Source organism: Odocoileus virginianus, chromosome 10 (genome assembly GCF_023699985.2).
Source record: "Odocoileus virginianus isolate 20LAN1187 ecotype Illinois chromosome 10, Ovbor_1.2, whole genome shotgun sequence".
NCBI classification, from domain to species: Eukaryota; Metazoa; Chordata; class Mammalia; order Artiodactyla; family Cervidae; genus Odocoileus; species Odocoileus virginianus.
The window spans coordinates 30,979,899-30,988,800 of record NC_069683.1 but is presented as its reverse complement, the minus strand read 5'-3'; the positions used below and the strand labels follow the sequence as shown (position 1 = coordinate 30,988,800).

General features: G+C 41.9%; 1 pseudogene; it reads left to right on the top strand.

The window, feature by feature from the left end:
- Window positions 1–264: 264 nt before the first annotated feature.
- On the top strand, window positions 265–793 carry LOC110127329 (large ribosomal subunit protein eL6 pseudogene; annotated as a pseudogene).
- Window positions 794–8,902: the final 8,109 nt, after the last annotated feature.

Sequence of the window (8,902 nt, the reverse complement as noted above, 5' to 3'; positions counted from 1 at the left end):
AAGGCTGATGCTGGTGAGAAAATTTAAAAAGTGAAGAAGGTTAAGAAGGGGGAAAACCCACTGCAGCTGAAACCCTGTCCAGATCAGAGGAATTGGTAGATATTCCCAATCGGCTACGTGTTACAGAAAGGCCTTGTACAAGAGGAAGCATTCAGTGGCTAAACCCAAGGTTGAAAAGAAAAAGAAGATGCAGGTTCTTGCTACTGTCACAAAACCAGTTGGTGGTGACAAAAATGATGGTAACTGAGTGGTCAAACTGCACAAATGCTTAGGTATTATCATGCTGAAGATGTGCCTGGAAAGCTGCTGAGTCATGGCAGAAAACCCTTCAGTAAGCCTGTGAGAAAGCAGGGCACTAGCATCACTCCAGGGGCCATAAGACCACATGGGGCGCCACAGAGGCAAGAGGGTCACTTTCCTGAAGCCGAGCAGTAAGTAGCTTGTTACCTGTGACTGGGCCTCTGTCCCTCAATCAAGTTCCTCCGCATAGAACACAGCAGAAATTTGTCATTACCACCTCCTCTAATATTGATATCAGTGGAGTGAAAAATCCCAGAACATCTCACTGATGCTTACTTCAAGAAGAAGCTGTGTAAGCCTAGGCAACAGGAAGGTGAGATCTCTGACCCACAGAGAGAGAAAAATAAGACTACAGAGCAGCACAAGGCTGATCAGAAAGGGTGTGGACTCATAAATTCTGCAAAGAATCAAAGCTGTTCCTCAGCTCCAGGGCTACCCCGACTCTGTGTTTGCTCTCACAAGTGGAATTTATCCTCATCAAGTAGTGTTCTGAACTTCTTACAAAGAACCTTAAGTAACTTGTACTATCCCCCCCCCCCCCCCCGCAAAAAAAAATCCACAAAAATAAAAAAAAAAAAAACAAGGAAAGACTGAGAAACTGTTACAGACCAGAGAAGACTAAGGAGACAAGATGCCTAAAAGCAATATGGTGTCTTGGAAAGGATTCAAGAGCAGAAAGAGTACCAGGAAAAATAAAGTGAAATCTGAACTAAGTGTGAATTAATAGTTTCAGTTCATATCTTTGCTGTTACAAATATGCTATGGTAATACAGGATGTTAAAAATAGGGGAAATTGGGTGATAGGTGCACAAAAACTCTTTCCATAAATCTAAAACTATTCTAAAACAAGATGGTTATTTTTTGTTGGATTTATGTATACCCTATGACTTAGCAATTACAGTCCTCAGAATATACCTAACAGAAATGTTTGTGCGCAAGTATATGCCAAGAGACATTCAAAAATAGCCACATTAGCATTGTTTGCCAATTCTTAAGCACTGGAAAAGATCCAGTGTATCTTTTAACCTTCTTTTAAACATATAAGAAGAACCAATAAATAAACTGCAATAAATTCATACAACAAAATCCTAGACAGCAATGAAAATATATGACCTGTAGCTACATGCCATTAGGATGAATCACACAAACACAACCCATGAAAGAAGTCAAACCCCCAAACATTATATACCATATAATTCAATTTATAAAAAATATCAAAACTAAAAAAGTAAAAAAAACTAAACGGGTATACTGTTTACAGATACATGTATAAGTGTTAAAGCCACATTTAAAAAATGGGCTAGTGGTAAGGAAGTAGCTACCGTAAAAGCTGGTTTATTGTTATCTCTTCAGGGAGGGAGGAATTTGTAATCAGGAAAGATCCTCTGGGCTCTTGGTCACTCTATAGTAATGGTAATAAGTTAATATAGTGTAGTATAGTAATAGTAATGTTCTATTCCTTAATCTGGTGATGGCTTACATGGGTAATCATTCAGTTATCACTCACTAAATGCACATTTATGTTGAATACTGTCTTCTATATGAGTTATAGTCTCCTCTAAAATAGTGATTTTAGTTCTTATGACCAGAAAGAAGACAAATATATTAGAAAAGAACTGAAATAAAATTATTGCAAATAACTGCTTCAGACAGACGGAAATAAATATTTCAGAAAATTGTCAAACTTAAGCAGATACCAAACTAATACAAACCAGGTGATACCACTCCATACTTAGTAAAATGGCAAAAATAAAACTTAAAAACAACACTGAATTGACAATGAGAACGGGATGGAACATTGTTGGTGTAAATGTTATTTGCTACACTCTTGGAAAGCTGCATGTTTAACAACTATGCAGAACTTCAAAAACATGCATGACCTTTCAATCAGTAACCTTTCTCTGGGAAATTAACCAATGAGAAGAACTAAAAATACAGAAAAGAAGGTTTTGGGCATAACAGAATAATTTTCTGTGCATTTTTCTGTGCAATTTCTGTGCAATTTTCTGTTGCATTCTGTGCAACATAAATAATTGTCAACTAATTAAAATTTAAAGATGATTAATGAAATGAATGCATAAAAAATGAAACACTTTTTCAGCTATTAAAATGATCTCTTCATACAGCAATATGCAACACATGCATGGTTAAAAGCAAATGGTGGGAGTATAAAGATTACAACCAAAGAACTGAAACCCCTGCATTTAAAAAAAAAAAAAACCAAATACACCAAAGTATCAACCACGGTTGTGTTTTGGGCTTAGGACAATTTGTGACAACTTTCTTTAGTACGATTACATTACTTAAATAAGTGAAAAAAATAAAAAGGTGAGAGGAACTATCAGTTTGTCAAATGCTAAAAAAGACAAAGAAATGAATACCTGTACTTGAATTTGGCGAGTGGGAGTTCAAGGAAAACCTCTGTGAAGAAAGCAATTTTAGGTCTCCGCTGGGGGAGGAGTGCGAGTGACAGAGTCTCAGTACTATGCGGGTAGCGGGTGACTGATGCAGTGAGTGAGCAAATACGCGCTATTCTTTTTAGAACTTTGCTACTTACAGGGGGGAAAAGAACTTCAGCGAGGAGCCCAGAGACTGCAGAGCTGACAGTTTTGTCTTCAGTGCGGTGCGAACGGGTCGGGGGCGGCTGCACGGGTGGAGGAATAAAGGCGGAGCACAGGTGGAGGGAAGAATCTGGGATTGAAGGGTAAACACCTGCTGGGGCAGAGAGGCGAGAGGAGTGCCTGAACCCATTAGGATTCACGAAAGAGGGGAAAATCATACCACCTGACTTCAGGAGCGTTAAGAAGCGGGCGTTGCATTCGAGTTACGGGCCACACTAGGTCTTCGACCGAACTGGACTCCTTACCCACGTGCGCGCCCGGTCCCGGGCTCCCCGCCTCCCCAGGTGCGGCGGACTGGAACCTGGGAAGTGGCCTCTCCCGCCGGGTCGTCAGTCTCCCGCGCCCTCCAGCCGGCAGCGTTCTCCACCCTGGGGGTCCTAGCAGCTCCCCTTCTGGGCCTCGGGCTGGGGTCGGCCTGCCCTTCCTTGTCTTCCACACAGAATGCGGGTTCTGGCAAGACTCTCACGGGATGTAACTTTGTATTTTAGAGCGGGCAAAACACACGCAGAGAAGAGGAGGATCATTCTATAACCTTGCGTCGCACGGTGGACATTGGAGGCGAAGATTCAATTCCAGCGCTGAAAACCGCGAACCAAAGAGAGAAAGGAAAAAGAGAACGAGTAGCCTCTGATGCGAAAGGGAAACTCATTCTTAGATCCTTACACTAAAACTCCCTCCGGAGCTGCGAGTGTTGCAAAAGCGCGCGAAGGGCAGCGTGGACCGCCCGGGGCGGTTGGCCCCTCAAGGCCGGCCCAGAGAGTCTTCGCATTAGTTCGCTGAGCAAGGGGCTTCTCTCTTCCTCCCTCTCCCCGCCTGAGTCTCCGAACAGCTTCACCACACACTGCTGCTAGGAAAAGATACATTGTTCATTACAGGATCCCCTGTGTGCATCACATCTTGGAGCACACAGCCTCCTTTCTTTCCAGATAGTCAATAACCTGGGGAAGAGAGAGTCTGGGAGTTGGGCCCTAGTTCATCTGACCTTTTCTAGACTGGCTGTTTCCTAATAAACCACGTCCCTTTATTCATCCATCCAATAATTCCTGTAATTTTTGAGCATCTGTTTCCTGACTCATAGTTTTCTTGGCCTTCTCTTGAAGGGAATAAAATATCCAAATTTTGCTGCCATCCCCCTGACTCCCACCCCTCCCATGGAGCTTAGTCTATTGAAGAAGAAGAGATATATCAGGACTGTAGTATTATCATATGTAATCTTTGCTAAGGAGAAAAACAGTGAGGTAAGGGAGCTAGTGCTGGGGGTGGGGGGATGTTGAGGGTCCTGTTTCTCTTAGGGTGGAAAGGGAAGACACTCCGCTAAGGTAACATTTGCAGAAAGGGCATGGGCCATGCAGATAAGATATGCTGGTGATGGAGCAGCCAGGGAGCCCTACAGCAAGAGCCTGACTGGTAGATATGAGGAACATTTGAGTCACATCAAACATCATGGTCACCATGACTCCATGCTGATATATAGACAGTGCAATTTCATCCAAATCCCACATGACTAGAACTGCTCTTGTATGAATATGGCCTTGGCCCTTCAAAGTTGACTTCCACCCTAATAAATCTAGCAGCTTCAGGAATTAGAATCGTCTAATTCTTGGATGTGAGACCTTATATCAAAAGGGCAAATGTGTGTCCCTTTAGGATGGCTTCCTTTTTCTCAGGATTAACCATTCTAAAGACCTTTTCTGGTCGACACAGCAGCAAGATTTGGGAGATTCTAGAATTGCCCACTCCAGTACTCTTGCCTGAAAAATCCCATGGACGGAGGAGCCTGGTGGGCTGCAGTCCATGGGGTCGCAAAAAGTCAGACACGACTGAGTGACTTCACTTTCACTTTTCACTTTCATGCACTGGAGAAGGAAATGGCAACTCACTCCAGTGTTCTTGCCTGGAGAATCCCAGGGATGGCAGAACCTGGTGGGCTGCTGTCTATGGGGTTGCACAGAGTCGGACACGACTGATGTGACTTAGCAGCAGCAGCAGAATTGCCCATAACCTCATTTAAGGTAGTATTTCTCCAGCTGGAATCTGCATGGAGACTTTTAAGCCTTATTGGCAAAGTAGGAGCCAGCATTCATTGTCATTATGTAAATATACACTCTAGGCAATTGATACTAAGGGTTTGGGCATGCTGGTTAGCAAGATGGATCCAACAACCTCAATCACATTCAGAAATTAGAGTCCTAGATTGTAAAGATTCATATAAAAATTAATTCAAAAGGATAACCAATAGTGTGAGGGTGAGAGAAAACATAGTACACTCTCTTGGTTTGACTCCAGCTTACTATATGTATTGGCTATATAGAAGTTATCCAAGTAATGTGCTAAATATTATATTCACAAGTCCATACATCTTAAGAGAAGCTATGTATGTTAGAAATTTTTGTTCTGAAACCATTTCTAACATGCTCATAAAATCATGAAGTATAATATTTATTTCATGAAAAATTTAAAAAGGAAACTGTTAAAGAAACAAAGTTTTAGAAACTGAGGGTCCCAGAACTGTACGTTAGTAAAAATGAATTAGACATCTGCATTTTTACTTAATCTGGTCATATTTGATTTTACATAAATGCACAAGCTTTATGTCTGGCTGTAGGTGAGTGATCACACCATCCCGATTATCTGGGTCGTGAAAGACCTTTTTGTATAGTTCTTCTGTGTATTCTTGCCACCTCTTCTTAAGATCTGCTTCTGTTAGGTCCATACCATTTCTGTCCTTTACTGTGCCCATCTTTGCATGAAATGTTCCCTTGGTATCTCTAATTTTCTTGATGAGATCTCTAGTCTTTCCCATTCTACTGTTTTCCTCTATTTTTTTGCATTGATCAATGAGGAAGGCTTTCATATTTCTCCTTGCTATTCTCTGGAACTATGCATTCAAATGGGTACATCTTTCGTTTTCTCCTTTGCCTTTCACTTCTCTTCTTTTCTCAGCTATTCGTAAGACCTTCTCAGACAAACATATTGCCTTTCTGCAGTTCTTTTTCTTGGGCATGTTTTGATCACAGCCTCCTGTACAATATCACGAACCTCCATCCATAGTTCTTCAGACTATGGACTAACAGACTAACAGATCTAATCCCTTGAATCTATTTGTCACTTCCACTGTATAATCGTAAGGGATTTGATTTAGGTCATACCTGAATGGTCTAGTGGTTTTCCCTACTTTCTTCAATTTAAGTCTGAATTTGGCAATAAGGAGTTCATGATCAGAGCCACAGTTAGCTCCCAGTTTTGTTTTTGCTGACTGTATAGAGCTTCTCCATCTTTGACTGCAAAGAGTATAATCAATTGGATTTCGGTATTGACCATCTGGTGATGTCCACGTGTAGAGTCTTCTCTTGTGTTGTTGGAAGAGGGTGTTTGCTATGACCAGTGCATTCTATTGGCAAAACTCTTAGCCTCTGCCCTGCTTCATTCTGTACTCCAAGGCCAAATTTTCCTGTCATTCCAGGTATTTCTTGACTTCCTACTTTTGCATTCCAGTCACCTATAATGAAAAGGACATCTTTTTTGGGTGTTAGTTCTAGAAGTTCTTGTAGGTATTTATAGAACTGTTCAACTTCAGCTTCTTCAGCATTACTGGCTGGGGCATAGACTTGGATTACTGTGATATTGAATGGTTTGCCCTTGGAAATGAACAGATATCATTCTGCCATTTTTGAGACTGCATCCAAGTACTGCATTTCAGACTCTTTTTTTGACTATGATGGCTACTCCATTTCTTCTAAAGGGATTCTTACCCACACTAATTTGGAAAACTCAGCAGTGGCCACAGGACTGGAAAAGGTCAGTTTTCATTCCAATCACAAAGAAAGGCAATGCCAAAGAATGCTCAAACCAAAGAATCCACAATTGCACTCATCTCACACACTAGCAAAGTAATGCTCAAAATTCTCCAAGCCAGGCTTCAACAGTATGTGAACTGTGAACTTCCAGATGGTCAAGCTGGATTTAGAAAAGGCAGAGGAACCAGAGATCAAATTGCCAACATCTGCTGGATCCTCGAAAAAGCAAGAGAGTTCCAGAAAAACATCTACTTCTGCTTTATTGACTATGCCAAAGCCTTTGACTGTGTGGATCACAACAAACTGCGGAAAATTTGTTAAGAAATGGGAATACCAGACCACCTGACCAGCCTCCCGAGAAATCTGTATGCAGGTCAAGTAGCAACAGTTAGAACTGGACATGGAACAACAGACTGGTTCCAAATCTGAAAAGGAGTACGTCAAGCCTGTATATTGTCACCCTGCCTATTTAACCTATATGCAGAGTACATCATGAGAAACGCTGTGCTGGAAGAAGCACAAGCTGGAATCAAGATTGCCAGGAGAAATATCAATAACCTCAGATACACAGATGACACCACCCTTATGGCAGGAAGTGAAGAAGAACTAAAGAGCCTTTTGATGAAAGTGAAAGAGGAGAGTGGAAAAGCTGGCTTAAAACTCAACATTCAATAAAAACTAAGATCATGGCATCTGGTTCCATCACTTCATGGCAAATAAATGGGGAAACAGTGGAATCAGCAAGAGACTTTATTTTTGGGGGCTCCAAAATCACTGCAGATGGTGACTGAAAGCCATGAAATTAAAAGACACTTGCTCCTTGGAAGAAAAGTTATGACCAACCTAGACAGCATATTAAAAAGCGAGACATTTCTTTTCCAACAAAAGGCCGTCTGGTCAAAGCTATGGTTTTTCCAGTAGTCATGTATGGATGTGAGAGTTGGACTGTAATGAAAGCTGAGCACCAAGGAATTGATACTTTTGACCTGTGGTGTTGGAGAAGACTCTTTTTTTTAAAGTTATTAATTTATTTTAATTGGAAGCTAGTTACTTTACAATATTATAGTGGCCTTAGCCATACACTGACACGAATCGGCCACAGGCGTACATGTGTCTCCCATCCTGAACCCCCCCCCCCCAACCTCCCTCCCTATCCCATTCCTCAGCGTCATCCCAGTACACTGGCCCTGAGCATCCTGACTCATGCATCGATCATAGATTTGTGATCTATTTCACATATGGTAATAAACGTGTTTCAGTGCTATTCTCTCAAATCATCCCACCCTCGCCTTCTTCCACAGAGTTCAACAGTCTGTTCTTTGTATCTATGTCTCTTTTGCTGTCTTGCATATAGGGTCATCATTACCATCTTTCTAAATTCCATATATATGCATTAATATACTGTATTGGTGTTTTTCTTTCCGACTTACTTCACTCTGTATGATAGGCTCCAGTTTCATCCACCTCATTAGAACTGATTCAACTGCATTCTTTTTAATAGCTGAGTAATATTCCACTGTGTATATGTACCACAACTTTCTTGTCCATTCATCTGCCGATAGACATCTAGGTTGCCTCCATGTCTTAGCTATTGTAAACAGTGCTGCAATGAACATTGGGGTACACCTGTCTCTTTCAATTCTGGTTTCCTCAGTGTATATGCCCAGCAGTGGGATTGCTGGGTCATATGGCAGTTCTATTTCCAGTTTTTTAAGGAATCGCCACATTGTTGGAGAAGACTCTTGAGAGTCCCTTGGATGCAAGGAGATCAAACCAGTCAATCCTAAAGGAAATCAGTCCTGAATATTCACTGGGGACTATGCTGAAGCTGAAATTACAACACTTTGGCCACCTGATGCAAAAAACTGACTCACTGGACAAGACCGTGATGCTGAGAAAGATTGAAGGCAGGAGGGAAAAGGGAGGACAGGGGATGAAATGGTTGGATGGATGGCATCACCGACTCGAAGGACATGAGTCTGAGCAGGTTCCAGGAGTTGGTGATGGACAGGGAAGCCTGGCGTGCTGGAGTCCGTGGGGTCGGAAAGAATCTTGACACGACTGAAGGACTAAAATGACTGAATCCAGATGAGAGAACACGATGAATCCAGAGAAGCCTAAGACTTAGCAGGAAGGGAAGAGGGAGAAAAGCCCATCCGACCAACGAGTTAGCAGGAAAGAAGT